The sequence below is a fragment of the Oryza sativa genome, chromosome 1, assembly GCF_034140825.1.
Source record: "Oryza sativa Japonica Group chromosome 1, ASM3414082v1".
Classification (NCBI taxonomy): Eukaryota; Viridiplantae; Streptophyta; class Magnoliopsida; order Poales; family Poaceae; genus Oryza; species Oryza sativa.
The window spans coordinates 20,387,409-20,407,352 of record NC_089035.1 but is presented as its reverse complement, the minus strand read 5'-3'; the positions used below and the strand labels follow the sequence as shown (position 1 = coordinate 20,407,352).

Below are 19,944 nucleotides of genomic sequence, written 5' to 3'. Positions count from 1 at the left end.
CGTGTTTATTGAGAAATTGTGCTTGTCTTTATATTATGCATGTACCAAATTTTGTCATTATTTGCTTTCCAATACCTGTACAGTATCTTGCCAAACTGATGTGATTAAATATATGTTGCAACGACCGATCCTTAGTGGTAGAATTGGGAAGTGGGCTTATGCACTAATAGAATTTGATTTATTATATGAGCCGTTGCGTCGTGCTATGAAAGGCCAAGTGGTTGCTGATTTTATCGTTGATCATATGGTTAAAGATGATATAGATGTCGATTTTGTTAGTGTGTGTCCATGGAAACTTTATTTTGATGGATCGGTTTGTGGGAATGGGCAAGGTATTGGTACAGTTTTGTTTTCACCAAATGATATGGTTTACGAGACATCGGTCCGTTTAGAATATCCTTGCACTAATAACCAAGTTGAGTATGAGGCTTTATTGTTCGGTTTACAAAGTTTGGTAGATATGGGTGTGAGGGATATTGATGCTTTTGGGGATTCACGTTTAGTAGTTGAGCAAGTTAATGGTGAATTCAATTGTTTTGATGGACTACTGAATAGTTATTTGGACCGATGTTTGGATATAATTAAATCGCTTGACACGTTTACTATTCGTCACATATCTAGAGAGGATAATGTTAGAGCAAATTTCTTAGCACAACAGGGGTCTGGCTATCATGTTAACAGGGGAGTGTTTTTTGTAATAAATAAGCCGGCGTTTGTTACTGTTGGAGTTGATTTGGTTGGAGGCGTGATCAGTACTGTAACAATGGACACAATTAACAATATGACCGAACAAGGTAATACTGGTTCGGTCCAACAACAGGGAATAACCAGGTCAGTAGGAGATGAGTTAGGTGATTGGAGGAGTCCTTTAGTTAATTATTTGAGAGACCCAAGTCAATCGAGGGATAGGAAAGTTCGGCGACAAGTTTTAAAATATACTTTGTTAGATGATGAATTGTATCGCCGAACTATAGATGGTTTACTTTTAAAGTGTTTAGGTCCTGATCAATCTAAAGTAGCCATGGGAGAGGTACATGAAGGAATTTGTGGGACGCACTAGTCGGCTCATAAGATGCAATGGTTATTAAAGAGAGCGGGTTTTTATTGGCCGACTATGCTATAGGATTGTTTTCGTTATTATATGGGTTGTGAGGCATGTCAAAGGTTTGGAAATATTCAGTTAGCACCTACAGCTATGCTACATCCCATTGTTAAACCATGGCCATTTAGAGGATGGGGTTTAGATTTTGTTGGTGAGATACATCCTTCATCTTCTAAAGGTCATCGCTTCGTACTAGTAGCTACTGATTATTTCTCTAAATGGACGGAAGCGGTTCCTTTGAAAAATATGACTCATAAAGAAGTGATTAATTTTGTATTAGAGCATATTATTCATAGATTCGGCATACCCCAAACTTTAACTACCGACCAAGGGGCTTCTTTCATGTCACATCAATTTAGTGAGTTTGCCGAATCTTTTAGAATTAAATTGCTGAATTCGTCGCCTTATTATGCTCAGGCTAATGGACAGGCCGAATCTAGCAACAAAATTTTGATTAAGCTTATAAAAAAGAAGGTAGAGGAGCATCCAAGAAGGTGGCATGAGGTGTTGTCAGAGGCTTTATGGGCTCATCGGATATCTAAACATGGTGCGACTCAAGTAACACCGTATGAGCTAGTCTATGGGTAGGAGGCCGTGTTACCTGTGGAGGTTAATTTACAAGCTCTTAGAATAGCCAGACAAAATGGTTTGTCGGCTGTGGATTATAGGAATTTAATGATGGACAGGATAGATTACGTCCCAGAGGAAAGATTGAAGGCCTTGAGAGAAATTGAGAAGGAAAAATTAAGAGTAGCTAGGGCTTATAACAAGAGGGTGAGGGAAAAATCGTTTCAAATAGGTGAATTGGTATGGAAAACGATTTTGCCCATTGGAACTAGGAGTAGTAAATTTGGCAAGTGGTCACCGAGCTGGGAAGGTCCGTATAAAATTGTAGAGATTGTTCCTGGAAATTCATATTTTGTGCAGTCTTTGCAGGGGGACAAGTTGCCGAAAGCTTTGAATAGAAGGTATTTAAAAAAAGTTTTATCCCAGCGTATGGCAAGAAGGTTGATAATTTCATGGCCGATATGTTGTTAGATATCGTCCTAAGAGGGAATTAGTAAACCTGTTTTTGGTGTCTTTGGTGACAATAGTAATATTATACCAAAAACAGGGGGGCATGTGTTGACACTGTAATTTGGCTAGTTGGGTTATTTGGTTTGCCAAATTACTGATTAGTTAGTGGTTTGCTTAATTAATTGCTTTCTTTGGAATTTGTGTGTTAAGTTAACAGGTACAGCACGTGGGCTTTGCATGCATGGAGAGGCTTTGTTGCGTCAGGATGTGTATCGTGCCGGAGTTCCATGCATGGCGATGTGTCGTTGGGCTGAGAAGGTTTTGCTCTGCTTGCATGATGGAGATGGAGGCCCATGCACGGCGCTGTGTTGCTGTTAGATGAGGTTTCCGTGAAGGCATACGTATTTGTTTTTGGTAGAGTCAAACTTTTGTTAGATTTAATTCCGTATTCGGCTAGGATGGTAGGAGTAATATGTGTTGCCGTATATGGTTGCTAAAAGACCGGAGCACGCCTGTATATATATCAGGTGCATGGCCGATTGGAAGGGACTAATCGAACAAAATCAATCTACTTATTTAGTTTTTTCATCTATTTCTGTTTTCTCTTTCCCATGCTTTTTCTCTCTACTGCCAAGCTTTAGGGTTTGGTGGATCTTTGCCGTTTTGCGCTGGAAAACGGTCGGTTCTCCTCCACGAAAGCGAGGAATCTTTGTTGCTTTGCTCAGAAAGCATCCGGTGATCGTCACGTAAGCACGGTCAGTATCGTGTTGTTGCGCGGATCAATTTCGCGTTTTAACACCGTGAAGGCATACTTATTTGTTTTTGGTAGAGTTAGAGATAAACTTTTGTTAGATTTGATTTTGTATTCGGCAAGGACGGTAGGAGTAGTATATGCGTTGCCGTATATGTTTGCTAAAAGACCGGAGCACACCTGTATATATATCAGGTGCATGGCCGATTGGAAGGGGACCAATCGAACAAAATCAATCTACTTATTTAGTTTTTCATCTATTTCGTTTTCTCTTTCCCGTGCTTTTTCTCTCTACTGCTAAGCTCTAGGGTTTGGTAGATCTTTGCCGTTTTGCGCTGGAAAACGGTCGGTTCTCCTCCACGAAAGCGAGGAATCTTTGTTGCTTTGCTCGAAAAGCATCCGGTGATCGTCACGTAAGCACGGTCCGTATCGTGTTGTTGCGCGGATCAATTCCGCGTGCCAACAGTTTGTTTGCCTCGAAATCTTCTGGGTTGTTTGTTTGCCTCCAAATCTTCTAGGTTGTTGACGGCCGTTGGTAAGCAGCGCTGCAAGCGCTGTTCAAAAATTTGTTGGATTCGAGATTTTAGCGCCTCCCAAGCGTCGGCGCCGCACGAAGCAGCGACTTCCTACGGTAAGCGTCTCATCGATCCTACGTGGCAAAAAAAACCTGGTTTTTTTATAAGCGCCTCCTTTTAGCTGCGCGTTGGAGGTGCCCTTAAGATCTTGTTTTAATACTTCTGTTTTAAATTAATTGTCTGCACGTACGTCTACGCTGTGATAGCCAGAGGTTGACATTTCGGACTGAAATTTCCGAAATTTTAGAAATTTTGGTCATTTTGGACCCTTCTGATATGATATTATTTTGGCCAAAATTTTTATTATTTTTAATTTTTCGTGAATTTTGGTAATATTTGTTCAAATTTGACTAATTTTGGTTCCAAATTTTGAAAATTTCACCATCTCAGCGCCATGCGATACAAACAACAAAAACGAAAAGAACACTGGTGATAGCTACTAGGAGTAATATGCTGTTATTGATTAACTATAACTAGTATTATGTTGTTATTGATTACATGAATTGTTTTGTGAATGAAATAAAACTTTTACAATGTTTATCTATTGATATTAGAAGTAATCTAGACCTTTCAAAAAGAATCATCCAAAAGTGACATATAAAACATGCACTCATATTTCTGCATGAAGAAGTACTAGCTCAAATGTCTGAATATATTTGCCACAATTACATGACAGTGCCCTACTAACATTTATGCGGCACAATAAGAAAATCAATGTATATGATTGGGATACCTTTGGATATTTGATTTGTATATGATTGGGATACATTGATTTTATATATAGAGTTTACGTAATTGATCAATGTTCCATGAGTTGGATAACTTGCTGTCACGTCCTGATAAATTCATCCCGAAATAAAAATCATTTTCTAAAAGGAATAATAGAATTAATTAAAATTCGAAAAGAAATTGGCAAACACTAAAGTACGTACAAGAAAAATTCGAATGTGGCCCGGAGAATTTTTAAATTCTCCTTGGTCTAAAATAAGCCCTCAAATTTTACTTGAATTTTCAGAGCACCGGAAATATTTATTAAATAACAACAACAATTAACAAAGTTTACTAAAAGAAAAACTAAAAAAAATAAATCCCCCTCCTCCCTTTGGGCCCCAAAGCCTCCCTCCCTTCCTCTCAGCCCGGCCGAAAGTCTGTTTTACCTCCCCCGCGCTACAGTGCTCCTTCTTCCAGCTCAGGCAGAGCCCGAGCTCTCCAGCCGTGCCGTGCACAGTGCCGCCACCTCCTCCTTCCAAATCTCGCCTCCCCGTTGCTCCTTTTTCCAAATTAGTTGCGGGAATGGAATCCTCTCAATCTCCTCTTCCTTTCCCCAAACTTTCCCCCTTTAATCCCGCCCCCAATCACCGGGATTTAATCCCTCTTCTTTGACCACCATTGATGCCGCCGGCCACCTCCTCCGGCGCCGTTTTCGGCCTCTCCCGTGACCGGCACTCCGTCCTTGCCCTATAAAACGAAGCCCTCCTCCTTCCTTTGGTCCACTTTGCTCTCTCCCGAGCCCCTAGCCACCTCCCCATCACCTTCCCCTCTCTCCTGTGCCGACGGCCATCTCCGGCCGCCCCTGCTGCAGCGCCTGTGTGCCGGCCGGCCGTGCCGTCGCCATCCGCGACGTCGCAGCTGCCTCCTCTTCCCCGGCTTCGCCTCCGTTTCACGGGGAAATCACCGGAGACGCGTCCTCGCCGGCAAAACAGTGGCGTTGCCACCACTGTACCGCCTTCAGTCGCCCCGGTCGCCGCGCCAGAGCGTCGGCCGACGTCGCCGTCTCCTTCGTCGACGTCGCGGCGTCGCCCTCCACCCCGGCCTGCCCTCAGTTTCGCCGGAACGCCGTCGCCCGCGCCGCCTCTCCCTCGGTCTCGTCGGCACTCACCCGGCAGCCCCTTCCTCCGTGCCAGTGCGCCGGCCGACGTTGCCATCTCCACCTCCGGCATCGCAGCGGCAAGGTCGTCCTCGGCATCGCTTCCCCTCCATCCAAACCCCTCCGCGGTCCATCGTCGTCGCCTCCGTTCGTTCTCGTCGTCGACGTCCCGTCGGTCGCCCGGCTCGTCGTCTCGCGGCGCCGCCTCCGTCATCGTCATCGCTGCGGCGTGTTCCACGCCGTCCTCGCATCCGTGCAGCCGCTGCCGGCTGCCCTCGTCGCCTCCTCACCGGCCCCGGTCGTCGTCGTCGTCGTCCTCTCGTCGTTCCCGGTCGTCGTGGCGTTCGTCCCTCCGTCGAGCCGTTCTCGTCCGTCGTCCGCGTTCGTCAAGCGAGCCGCTGCAGCCCCGTCGTCGTCTTCGTCCTCGGCTCCGCATCGTCAAGCGTTGCGCCGGCCGCGTCTCGCCTTCGTCCAAGGATCGCCGCCGAAGCCGTCCCCTCGCCGTTCGTCTCCGTTGTGCCCGTCCGTCTCCGCCGCGCCCGTTCGTCGTTGTCGTTCCCACGCCTCGTCGCATGGTGGTAAGGATCCCTCTCCCTCGCTGCCCCGTCCTCGTCCTTTCGGTGTCGCCCGTGCTCGTTGTGCGGTTGTCGGCCCCGGTACCCGTGTACCGGTGTCGGTAGTCGTTCACGTGTGCGGGAAGTGACCGTGTAGTGTCCGTGTTAGTGTGCCCGCTTGGTAGCCGCGTTGTTTCCACGTGTGCAACCCGTGTGGTGTCTAGTGGAGTCCGTTTGTCGGCCACTCGCCTCGGTTGACACACGGGATCCGCTTCCGTCGACCCGTGGACCGTCTCTGTGTACCCGGTCTGCCGTGGTCCCTTAGGTTGACATGTGGGGTCCGCATGTCAACAGCGCAGCCTTCCTGTCTTTTCCAGGCTAGCACTTCCACATGTTTTATAGTTGCAAAACCTAATTACAATAATCCGCAAATCTCCATATAACAGCATTAAACTTCGGATGATCATATCTTGGTCATACGAACTCTGAATCGACCCGTTCAAGTCTCCTAATGTTTGTTATAACCTAAAGAACCGTGTGCTTTCTTTTTATGTATTGTTATTGCTTCTTTATAGGGTTTAGCTTTGCTCGTGTGCTTCGCGTAGCTTCTGTCGTTCCGGAGGTTCTCGAAGCATGGTTCGCGGTCGTCGCCGAAGGTTCGGAAGGCCGTTCTCTGTGAGCAAGGCAAGTCACATCATCCTTGAGCATATTGAATCCCAGTTTATAAAATTATTTTGATTTAAATTAATGCATTATCGCTTTATTTAAATTCCCGCGTTATCACTGTTTTATTTAGCCATGCCTATTTACCTTTGTTATGACATTATTATTGCTATTGTTATTATTACCTTGTTCACCCTAGAATAAATAAAACCCCAACTAGTGGGTACTCTATTCATGGTTCCACTAGTATGAATTTAGGTAGATGCTTCGCTGATTAATTAGGCAACATTAGGTGGTTTTATAACTCTAGACTTTGGGAATATTCATATCACTTGGACACTATGGAATGGTTGGATTATTGTGGAATTGGATGCACACCTCCCCCTCTATTCAAAACCCTCAAAATGGTTTTAGGCTAGGCTCGGGGTGCATGGTTTTGATAGTAGCACCTCGGCCACATAAGGACCGGTCTTCGGGCCTCTGTTGCAAAGCACTACCGTACTTCCACATGTCTAGTGGGTAAGGCTTAGTTTGTGGCTCAGTCTGGTTATAAACAAAAGTACACGGATGGAGATGGACGAAGTCGGGGGTCGATGGACATCTCTAGAACAAATGAAGGCTACACGAGCTGCGGCCCGGTAGTCGAGATGTCATAGCACAGGGCTGGTGTCCTGCTGCTAGGGGCTCAATTCTGCCTGCCTGTCCGGGGGTTCCGGCCGTAGGTGGGTTGGGTCGGTACTCTTGTCTATGGCTAGGATGGGTTGGAAACTATGTCATGTCTTCCGTCCATATGCCGTGGTGGTATGTGGCACGTGGTTGCACGTGAGGAAGACGTGTCTTGTGGGTAAAGATGTACACCTCTGATCAGAGTATAATCTATTCGAATAGCCGCGCCCTCGGTTATGGGCAAGCCTAGCAATGTACCCAAGTTAGTGTTTTAAATTCTTAAAACCTGCTTAATAACTAAAATGTGGAATGGTTGGCCTGGGTTGGCTTGGGACGAGCTGGGACCCAGGGTCGGGTTGCCAGTTCGGTCTGAATCATCGTAGGCCTTGGGTTAAGGCAGGTTCTTGTGGGCTCACGGCCTTGATTAATAATATTGTGTAGCTCTAGGATCGTCTTTATAAAATGGCTTTGGGCAACTAAGTGACTTTTAAATGCTGTTTACTGCAAAACTTAACCCCTATATTATTATCCCCTTGTACTCCCTTGCATTAATTATGCATCTCCGGTGTGGCTTGCTGAGTACTGTGGTTGTACTCATTCTTGCTCAATCTTTCCCCCCTTCAGTAAGAGAAGCTTTGGAGAAGAAGTCTTAGGTGGAGTCCTGGCTTATACCCCAGTTGAGCGCCTGTGAAGATGGAGCCGTAGGCCCGCTAGTCCGCTGTTGTTTATTTTTGATTATCAGGCCTGAAGTGCCTTTGTAATAATGTAAATATTATCGATATAATAAAGATGTGCCTTTTGTATCATGTTTGTTTGGTGTACCCCGGCTTTTCCTGGGACGGGGATTAATACACTAGCGTTCGGGAAAAGGCAATTTTCTCGGTCGCGACACTTGCGGCCATCGCCATCTGCAATCTTGAACGCACCCGGTCGCAGTGCTCGAACCACCGTGTACGGTCCTTCCCACTTAGGCGAGAGTTTGTTACGTCCTGCCTGGTTTTGAACTCGTCGGAGGACGTAATCGCCGATGGAGAGTATGCGGGCTCTGATACGCTTTTCGTGATATCGGCGAAGGGCCTGCTGGTATGCGGCTGCTCGGACGGCAACTCGTTCGTGATGTTCCTCGAGAAGATTCACATCGTCGCTTCGCCTTTCGTCCTGTTCCTCATCGGTATACTTCTGTACGCGTGTACTCTGATGTCGTAACTCCGTTGGGAGCATGGCTTCAGATCCGTATACGAGAAAGAAGGGTGTCTCCTTGTTGGATGTAGTCGGCGTGGTTTGTACGGCCCATAGGACTGAGGGAAGTTCTTCGACCCACTTTTTATCATAGGCCATGAGCCTATCGTGGACGTGAGTTTTAATCCCTTGTAGTACTATTCTGTTGGCCCGCTTGACTTGTCCATTGCTCTGAGGATGGGACACTGAGGCAAATAATATTTTGACCCCGAGTTCAATGCAGTAATCTTGGAAATCGCCGCTGGTGAATTGGGATCCGTTGTCCGTAAGGATGCGATGAGGCAACCCATATCTGCAGAATATCCCTCTGATGAATTTGATGGCGTTGTCGGCTTTAATTTCTCTTGTCGGCTCTGCTTCAATCCACTTGGTGAATTTATCGATTGCCACGAACATGAATTTGTAGCCCCCTTGTCCTCGTGGGAACGGCCCGAGTATGTCGAGCCCCCAGCACGAGAACGGCCATATCAAAGGGATAGTCTGGAGCGCTTGTGCTGGCAACTTGGTGTGTTTGCTAAAGAACTGGCAAGCTTCACATCGTTGCACTATTTCACATGCGTCTTTGAGAGCGGTTGGCCAGAAGAAGCCTTATCTAAAAGCTTTTCCGACCAAAGTACGCGCGCCGACGTGAGATCCGCAAATGCCTTCATGGATGTCGAGGAGAAGAGCTTTTCCGTCGTCGGATGATATGCACTTGAGGAGGACTCCGTTCGGGGCCTTTTTGTATATATCGTTGCCGATCATACAATATATCTTGGCCTGACGGGACAATTTCTCAGCCTTTGTGTCGTCGTCCGGCAGCTCGTCTGACTCCAAGAATTTGATTAGCGGAGTACGCCAGTCGTCTGTCGTCTCTATGATTGCAGCGATGTCAGGTACCTCTGCAGCCCCCTGCGAGTTGTTGGTATCAACTGTTGTACTATCGTCGTGCGTGTCCTTGACGGATGGTTTCGTTAGGACGTCCAAGAACGTTCCGGGCTTGAGCGGTTCTCGTCTGGAAGCGTGTCATGCGAGGTCGTCTGGTTCGACATTGTCTTTTCGATAGACGTGTCGAACTTCGATTCCGTCGAACTTGCGTTCCAGTTTTCTGACTTCGACGAGATATTTGGCTAACTCGGGGCTAGAGCATTTGTAGTCTTTGTGTACTTTGTTCGCGACCAACTCGGAGTCTCCCTTCACGATTAGTTGCTTGACGCCAAGTGCTGCTGCTGCTTTTATCCCTGCGAGTAGTCCTTCGTACTCGGCCGTGTTGTTTGTCGCCCGGAAGTTTAGATGGATTGCATGCTTGAACTTATCACCGGTGGCCGATGTCAAGATGAATCCAGCGCCTGCTCCTTGGCTGTTCAGTGCTCCGTCAAATTCCATGGTCCAGGTCTCGTTGTCCGTTTGGGCGGCTGGTCTGTCCTCTGGGATAGTCCAGTCGGCTACGAACTCGGCGAGGACCTGTGACTTGATGGCTGTTCTTGGCACGAAGTGGACGTCGAATTGGCTTAGCTCGACTACCCATTTGGCGATTCGGCCGACCACGTCTTTATTCCTGACAACTTCACCCAAAGGGAAGGAGGAGACGATGGTGACCTTATGAGCCTAGAAGTAGTGACATAGCTTTCTCGATGTCATGACGACAACGTAGAGCAGTTTTTGGATCTGTGGGTATCTAGTTTTTGCATCGTGGAGGGCCTCGCTTACGTAGTACACGGGGTGTTGTACTTTTTCCCTCTCTACGACGATAACTGTACTCACAGAATAAGGGGTGGCAGCGATATACAGGAATGATTCTTCATTGATTTGAGGAGCAACGAGTACAGGGGGATTCGACAAGTAGCGCTTGAGCACGATTAATGCGTTCTCAGCTTCTTGGTTCCACTCGAACTTGTCCTGCTTCTTGAGCAGGGTGAAGAAGGGTTGTCCTTGTTCTCCCATCCTTGCGACGAATCGGCTTAACGAAGCCATGCATCCTGTTAGCCGCTGGACCTCCTTAAGCCTTGTCGGCGACTTCATGTTCTCGATCGCCTTGATCTTCTTGGGGTTTGCCTCGATTCCTCGTCCTGAAACCAAGAAACCGAGCAGCTTCCCTGACGATACTCCGAACATACACTTCTCCGGGTTGAGCTTCATTTGGTATCTTCGGAGGTTGTCGAACGTTTCCCTGAGGTCGTTGATCAATGAGTCGCTCTTCTTGGTTTTGACGACGATATCCTGCACGCACTACAAGAATCTATTTAATCTATGACGAAAAAAATACGTCATGGATCACTAAAAATTCGTCACAGGAATTTGTCCGTGACGATTGTACTTATCGTCATCTATTGAGCGTCACAGATTAAATCTGCCGACGTTTTCTCTGAAATCGTCACGGATCAGCAAAATCTATGACATTTTTTAACCGTCATAAAACGCTTTTGGGCTCATGTAGTCCAGCCCAGGCCCAACCTTTGTGACGAAATTAAACGTCACATATGTTTGTGACGAAATTAAACGTCACATATGGTTGCCACGCGACGGCTAACATGGCAGGTGACGTGGTCGTTGACCCGTGTGTGATGATGTGGCACTGAGGACGTGGCAGCCAATGTGATGATGTGGCACTGATGACGTGGCAGCTAATGTCAGCCTTTTTTATACGGCCCATTTTTTTAACGGCCCATTATTTCTTTGATGGCCCATTTTTTTAACGGCCCATTATTTCTTTGACGGCCCATTAATTATTTAACATCAGCCCATTATTTTTTTTAAGAATTGGCCCATTTCAGAACTAGGCCCATTTTGTCAACCAACTACAGGTCAAAGCCCACTAAACAGGCCAATTAAATTTGAGCCCACCAAATTCAATCCAATTTCTCATACATCTCAGATTAAAACCTAATAACAGATACCATATCAGATTCAACTAATAATAGATACAATCAGAATACAACAGAATTCAAACAATAGTTCATCTCAGATTCAACCTAATTACAGGAGGCGGCCCAAAGCATGGCTTCCTGAGAAACACACACACAATCAATCAATCAATCAATCCAAGCCGAGAAAGTAAGCGCGTAGGTCGGGATCACGCTTGTTCTGGATCAAGACGACGACGACCAGAAGGAATCAGATACCCTGGAAAACATGACAAGAAAAACTCAGTAGTGTTCAGTATAAGATAAAGACAGTTAACAAACTTTTTGAAACAGATATGAGCCAACGTCTCCGTGATCGAAGGATGTGGGAGAAAAACTTAACTTTGTTATTTTCACGTCCATAAATCATGGCACCAAACAGATTAATAAGCAGAATATGTGCTGGCATACCATTTTCTCACATCACATGGTAGATTATATATTTTCTCCCCAAAGCTACCACATAACACACACTGGTAGCACTTTGTAGCAACAAAGGCTGCTCAAAATATATATAAAAAAGGTGATGGATGACAAGGAGAAACTCAGTATCAATTTATAGACAAGAAATAGGCATCCAAGTTCAAGTCAACCAACTGAGCTAAGTTCAGTTCCTATTTTCAAATAAATGGAACATATATGTCTTTGTCCTTTTGTAATTCTATTAGGCGATTTTAAATGCTGATGGCAAGAGCTCTCCTAGATAATCAGCACAGAGCTCACTGCTATATTTCTATGCGCATATGGCATTATTAATGTTGGTCGTTCTGCTGCAAAGGAAATCATAGAGCTACTTCTGGGTACTACATTGCACAACTAAAATCTAACATTCAGAGAAACAGATTTTGTACACTCAAAGCGTGCTCATCCGTACCCTTAAGCCACTGATTTAAAAAATGGAGGACCAACTTACAGAGATCACATATGGAGTATTTGGTTTTATGTCAGAATAAAGACAATCATCCAACTCTAGCAATACATACTCTTCCTCTTCTTTTCTCCCTTCTTTGCCAAACTGTGTACATTTCCGGTTACTCTCTGCCATCTCCAACAAAGAGTTTGTCCTAATCAACAGTAAAAGCTGACTTCACCAACCGATGTATCTGCAAGGTTGACAAGTCACAAGTGGGCAATTAGCGAGTACAGTAAGTCTTAGTCCAAAACTTATTTACTGTATTCATATGTATCGGAAAACTATTTTTGACACTTCAATATTGAGAACCGATATTAATCGGCTGGCTATTTCATGCGAATGTGTTAAATCAATGCAGATTACATGGGCCTAACTAACTAACTAGAAATATGTAACTATACTAGTTAGACCTAACGACATACAAAAATCATCATGGGGATAAAGAATAAGACAGGAATGTTTCATATGATGGAAATTTGAGACATAGTGAGTTAGGAGCAGAGGCGGTGACATGCTTGATTTATTGAACAAAAACTGGCATGTAAGCACAGATAACATCGTTGCAAACTGGCACAGAGGAATGAAGAACAAGCATACCGAAATCAGATGTTACCCGTGCATCGATATGGCTGCTGCAAGCGTGATTTCAGAGATGACTTGCACGCGTGCACACAGGCGATGGCAGCCATGGCTCAGTCCCACTGTCCCAGCCCTCCGGCGGTAGCGGCAGGGGGACAAGGGGACGGCCGCAGACCGCCACCCGCCGCCGTCGTCGTCGCCGTGCCCGCCGCCGTCGGGGAAGGGATGCCGCCGCCACGCATGGGAGGTCGGGGAAGGGAGGCCGCCGCCGCCGGTGCCGAGCCCGCCGCTCCCGCCCACCACGTCGCGCAGCTCCCGTCCTCGCATCAAACACACTCAAATTAAGAAAATATTGCTTTCAGTAAGAACAATGGCCGAAGGAAATCAAGCACACTCAAATTAACTATTCCATACGTTTCATATTGTTTCTCCTTAACTGCCATGTACAAAATCCCAGTAATGAGTCTAAGAAAGAGTTAATGAGAAATGCCCGCACATAACTGCATGCATGCTATAATTATAAAGGTCTATGTTTCTGTTCATAGACTCCCTAATTATTCAAATTGATCTCTTTATTAAAAATATGCTACTCACGGACTACTATATGAACTATAATTGATCTAGCCTAATTGACAGAGTTGTTATAGTTCTTATGCTTCATGATAAATTAAATCTGTGCTAGGGTTCAGATAATAATTTCCGAGTCCATGGCTAAATCTAAAATCTGATTTTATCTCTATGTCAAGAAACCAAAATTCACTGCTAAACCCAATACTTCATCAATCCTCTAATGGCGTGGTCATCTAACGGGGGGAGGAGAAGAGGCGGCGGCGCTTACTGAGAGCATGGTAAAAATGAACCAGAGCATGGCCTCATACCTAGCAGGAGCAACATCAGACATGACATCTACGGGTAGCAAGGGCGCAGGACAGGGGATGAAGGGAACTAGGGAAGAGTTACCTTCGTCGGACTCGGACGACCGGGAGGCGTCGCTGACGTGTGGCCGGTGGACTGGAGCCGGTGCGGCCGTGCAGGCCGACCGGCCAGTCTGGGGACGCGGTGAGGGGGTAGGAAGCCGGCGCTGCAAGCTGTCGACGGTGCCGCACGCCGTCGCCGAGCCGTCTCAGGGACCGCTGCCACGCGACCTGGGCGCCCTAGGCCCGGGAGCATCGGCGGCGGCAGATCTGTCGCTCCCGAGCCCGGCGACGGCGGAGAAGGAGGCCGGCGCGCCGAGCGGCTACGGGGAAGGAGAGGCCGGCGCGCTGAGCGGCGACGGAGGAGGAGGAGGAGCCCGGCGGCGGCTGAGACGGTGGCCGGTGCACTGAGTGGCGACGGAGGAGGATGAGCCCGGCGGCGGCTGAGACGGAGGCCGGCACGCTGAGCGGCGATGGAGGGCGGCGCGCTGAGCGGCGAAAGAGGAGGACGGCGCTGCCTACCCCTCGGTGGGGGAGTGGATGGTGGCGGCGGCGGCACTGATGGATGGAGTGGATTTGATTTGCTAGGGAAGCAATCCGATGCGAAATTACCAAAATGTCCATGCTGTGTTCCTAGTAGTTACAAAATTGAACGGACAAAACGGACATTTCACCTTACGAAATTTGGGGGAATAGTGAGAGGAGGCAAATCAGACTTTTAAGCACAACATAATTTCAAATCGAATTTTATAATACTAAATGAACTCATGTGAAAAAGTTGTCAAAAACAAAGTTGTAGAACTCATTGAATTCTACCAATTTTATTTTGGTCATTTCTCCATCCGAGTTTGATTGAACTATATAAAATTTGAATTTTAAAATATAAGAAATTCAAATAATTTTTCGGGTAGTAAATGATTTCAAATGGGAAAGTTGTCAATAACAAAGTTGTATAACTTATCAAGATCTACATTTTTTGTATTGGCCATTTTTCTATATGACTTTGTGTTAAAGAGTTTGAATTTGAATTTCAAATTATGACAGCTTCAAACAACATTTACAAGTGCTAGATGATTCCAACTGAAAAAGTCATTACCAACAAAGTTGTATAACTCATCAAGATCTATAACTTTTATTTGGGTCATTTCTTTATCCGACGAAGTGATTTGTAACATTGTTCACAAAATCTACATATCTCTTTAATTATTTATAAACTATATAAGAGATATGTACATTTTGTGAAACATGTTACAAATCACTTCGTCGGATAAAGAAATGACCCAAATAAAAGTTATAGATCTTGATGAGTTATACAACTTTGTTGGTAATGACTTTTTCAGTTGGAATCATCTAGTACTTGTAAATATTGTTTGAAGCTATCATAATTTGAAATTCAAATTCAAACCGTTTAAACAAAATCATATAGAAAAATGGCCAAAACAAAAGTTGTAGATATTGATGAGTTATACAACTTTGTTGTTGATGACCTTTTCAGTTAAAATCATTTAGTATTTAAAAATGTTATTTGAAGTTGTTATAGTTTGACATTCAAATTTTATAAAGGTCAATCAAACTCATATGGAGAAATAACCAAAATAAAATAGGAAGATCTTAATAAGTTATACAACTTTGTTTTTGATAACTTTTTCACATTAGTTCATTTAGTATGATAAAATTCGATTCGAAGGTTTAATATTTTGAAATTAATTGAAAGGAGGGAGGAAAAAAGGACTTTTTGGTGAGGGAGGAGCAAAAGGCCTGTTACGGGCCAGCCCTTTTGCTTCTCCCTCGCCGAGCAGTTCATTTTCGCTCCCTCCTTACAATTAATTTTGAAATATTAAACCTTCGAATCGAATTTTAGCATAACAAATGAACTTATGTGAAAAAGTTGTCAAAAATAAAGTTGTATAACTTATTGAGATCTACCAATTTTATTTTGGTTATTTCTCCATCTGAGTTTAATTGACCTATATAAAATTTGAATTTCAAATTATGACAAACTCAAACAACATTTTCAAATACTAAATGATTTCAACTAAAAAAGTCATCAACAACAAAGTTGTATAAATCATCAATATCTACAACTTTTGTTTTGGTCATTTTGTTATATGACTCTGTTTCAATAATTTGAATTTGAATTTCAAATTATGACAACTTCAAACAACATTTACAAGTACTAGATGATTTCAACTGAAAAGTTTATCAACATCAAAATTGTATAACTCCTCAAGATCTATAACTTTTATTTGGGTCATTTCTTTATCCGATAAAGCGATTTGTAACATTGTTCACAAAATGTACATATCTCTTATATAGTTTATTTTATGAACAATGTTACTATCCATTTACCGAATGAAGAAATGACCAAAATAAAAGTTATAGATATTGATGAGTTATACAACTTTGATGTTGATGACTTTTTCAGTTGAAATCATCTAGTATTGGAAAATGTTGTTTGAAGGTGTCATAATTTGAAATTCAAATTCAAACTGTTTAAACAAAGTCATATAGAAAAATGGCCAAGACAAAATTTGTAGATATTGATGATTTATACAACTTTGTTGTTGATCATATTTTCAGTTGAAATCATTTAGTATTTAAAAATGTTATTTGAAGTTGTCATAATTTGAAATTCAAAATTTATATAGGCCAATTAAACTTAAATGGAGAAATAACTAAAATAAAATAGGTTGATCTCAATAAGTTATACAAATTTATTTTTGACAACTTTTTCACATAAGTTTATTTGTTATGATAAAATTCGATTCGAAGGTTTAATATTTCAAAATTCATTGTAAGGAGGGAGCGAAAATGAACTTCTCGGCGAGGGAGAAGCAAAAGGCCTGTTACGGGCCAGCCCTTTCCCTCATCCCTTGCCAAGAAGTCTATTTTGCTTCCCTCCTTTCAATTAATTTCGAAATATTAAACATTCGAATCGAATTTTATGTTGAAAAGTTGTCAAAAACAAAGTTGTATAACATATTGAGATCTACAAATTTTATTTTGGTTATTTCTCCATCTGAGTTTAATTGTCCTATATAAAATTTGAATTTCAAATTATGACAACTTCAAACAACATTTTGAAATACTAAACGATTTCAACTAAAAAAGTCATCAACAACAAAGTTGTATAAATCATCAATATGTACAACTTTTGTTTTGGTCATTTTTCTATATGTTTCTGTTTAAATAATTTAAATTTGAATTTCAAATTATGACAAGTTCAAACAATAATTTCAAATACTAAATGATTTCAACTGAAAAAGTCATCAACAACAAAGTTGTATAAATAATCAATATCTACAACTTTTGTTTTGGTCATTATGCTATATGGCTCTGTTTCAATAATTTGAATTTGAATTTCAAATTATAACAAATTCAAACAACATTTTCAAATACTAAATGATTTCAACTGAAAAAGTCATCAACAACAAAGTTATATAAATCATCCATATCTACAACTTTTGTTTTGGTCATTTTGCTATATGACTCTCAATAATTTGAATTTGAATTTCAAATTATGATAATTTCAAACAATATTTTCAAATACTAAATGATTTCAACTGAAAAAGTCATCAACAACAAAGTTGTTTAAATCATCAATATCTACAACTTTTGTTTGGGTCATTTTGGTATATGACTCTGTTTCAATAATTTGAATTTGAATTTCAACTTATGACAACTGCAAACAATATTTTCAAATACTAAATGATTTCAATTGAAAAAGTCATCAACATCAAAGTTGTATGACTCATCAATATCTAGAACTTTTATTTTGGTCATTTCTTCATCTGATAAAGTGATAGTAACATTATTCATAACATTTATATCTCTCTTATATGGTTTTGAAGTATTTAAATCGTGACGAAATTGCTATAACGTCACAGGTTTTGGGCCGGTTTATGACGAAATCGATAAACTGTCACGGTATTATGGGCCTTGTATCCATAGTTGCATATCCGTGACGATCTCTGAAAACATCACGAAAATTTCGTCAAATTTCGTCATAGATTAAATAGATTCTTGTAGTGACGTATGCCTCGACGTTTTGTCCAAGCTGAGTACCGAGTGCTCCTTGGATGCTGCGCTGATATGTGTTGCCTGCGCTTATCAATCCAAAGGGCATCTTGGTATAACAGAATACACCGAAAGGCGTGATGAACACTGTCTTCTCCTCGTCCTCTTTTGCCATGCTGATTTGGTGGTAGCCGGAGTAAGCGTCAAGGAAACTTAACGACTCACAACCAGCCGTTGAGTCCACCAGTTGGTCTATTCGAGGAAGAGGATGTGGTCCTTGGGGCACGCCTTGTTGAGATCGGTGAAGTTGATGAACATCCTCCACTTCCCGTTGGCTTTGCGTACCATTACCGGGTTTGTGAGCCACTCTGGATGGAGAACTTCTCTTATTAAGCCAGCTTTGAGAAGTTTGTTGAGCTCTTCTCGTATGGTTTGTTTTCGATCAGGTGCGAATCTCCGCAGTTTTTGCTTAACTAGCTTGGCATCGGGTCGCACCATCAGTTTGTGCTCAATCACCTCCCTGGGTACTCCTGGCATGTCTGACGGTTGCCAAGCGCACACGTCCGCATTGTCTCGGAGGAAGGTGATGAGCGCGAGTTCCTATTTGTCGTCTAGCGATGCCTCGATCTTGACTGTTTTGTCAGGCTTGGCACTAGACAATGGGATGATCTTGATGGCGCCGTCTGGTTTTGGCGTCTTCTTGATCTTACACACTTTCTTCGGGTTCTTGGTTGTGGCGGGCGGGTTGGGAGTATGCTCGACCATGTCGAGGCTCCGCTTATCACACTGCACCGCCAGCTTGGCGTTCCCCTGGATAGTGATTGTCCCTTTCGGTCCTGGCATCTTGAGCACTTGGTATGCGTAATGCGAGGCCGCCATAAACTTCGCAAGTGCAGTTCTCCCAATGATGACGTTATATGCGGTGTCGAACCCCGCAACGTCAAAGGTGATCTGCTCTGTCCGGAAGTTTTCGGCGTGTCCGAAAGTGACGGGTAGCGTGATCTTTCCCAACGGTTTAGACAACGACTCCGAGGTGATCTTGTGGAAGGGCTGATCTGTGGGCGTCAGCTCGCTTCGGGGTATTCCCATCGTGTCTAAAGTGCTAGCGAAGAGTAGGTTGATCGAGCTCCCGCCATCGATGAGAACTCTTGCCACCTTGATGTTCCGAATAGTGGGTTCTACCATGATCGGATACCTACCAGGTGTAGTCGCGATCTTGGGGTGGTCCGCTTCCGAGAACTCGATCTTGTGCTGGGACCACTTCATCTTGGCGGTAGTCGCTTGTGAAGTGGAGCAGACTTCGTGTTCCGCTTTCTTGTACTCCCTCTTAGAGGTGTACGAAGTGGATCCTCTGAAGATGTGAGAAACATGCAGATCGTACTCCGGGAAGGCAGAGTTAGAGTTGTCGGTGGTGGCCTGTTCTGCCATCTCGACGACTCGTACTCGCTTTCCTCTTTCGATCGCTAGCTGTTTCGCGAGCTCCTTTTTGACGACATAGCAATCTTCCAAAGCGTGATTACTTGTCTTGTGGATTGGGCACCACGGCTTGCGGGAGTCATCGCCCTAGGGGTTGGAGCGTTTGGAGGGTTCTGCTTGCTCTGCGGCAAGGACCTCTCCAGAAGACTTGTGCTTCCCGCTTCTGTGACTTCTCTTCTTGCTTGACTCTGGTGCGTCTTTATCCGTCGACTTCTTCTTCTCGTCTCCCGCTTTGCTCTTTCCCTCCTTGTGTCTCAGAGCGTCGTCAGCGTGGGCGCACCTATCGATGATCGCGAAAAGTTTTCGGGTGGATGTGATCCGGCGCGTTGCCAATTCCTAGGTGGTGTATCGATCTCGAATGCCAGACTTGAACGCTCGGATGACAGAAGCATCGGTTATCTCGGGGATCGTATTTCTGCACTCGTTGAAGCATGTATAGTCCCGTAATGTCTCGCCCGGGTTCTGGGTTAGAGCATGTAGGTCGTCCTCGATCGCGTGGCGCTTGTATGTCCCTTGGAAGTTGGCGACGAATTGCTGCCACAAATCTTCCCACGAAGAGATTGAGTTTGGCGGGAGATGGACGAACCATGAACGGGCAGATCCTTTCAGCGCGGCCGGCAAATAATTTGCCAGGGCGTTGTCGTCTGCGCCAGCGGCATAGAGAACTGTGGAGTAGACTTGCAGAAATTTTTCTGGCTTTGTACTTCCATCATACTTCTCAATCGACCC

At 44.1% G+C, this 19,944-nt stretch overlaps 1 long non-coding RNA gene across 2 annotated transcripts; it reads right to left on the bottom strand.

The window, feature by feature from the left end:
- Nucleotides 1-11,289: 11,289 nt before the first annotated feature.
- Nucleotides 11,290-14,270, bottom strand: LOC136356942 (uncharacterized). 2 transcript variants are annotated; one of them, XR_010742017.1, is made up of 4 exons: nt 13,769-14,270; nt 12,827-13,143; nt 12,230-12,419; nt 11,290-11,536 (listed from the first exon to the last, which is right to left on the bottom strand). It is a non-coding gene; the product is annotated as an uncharacterized lncRNA (long non-coding RNA). The 2 variants fall into 2 exon arrangements; XR_010742016.1 differs by lacking the exon at nt 13,769-14,270 and having other exon boundaries at nt 12,827-13,768.
- Nucleotides 14,271-19,944: the final 5,674 nt, after the last annotated feature.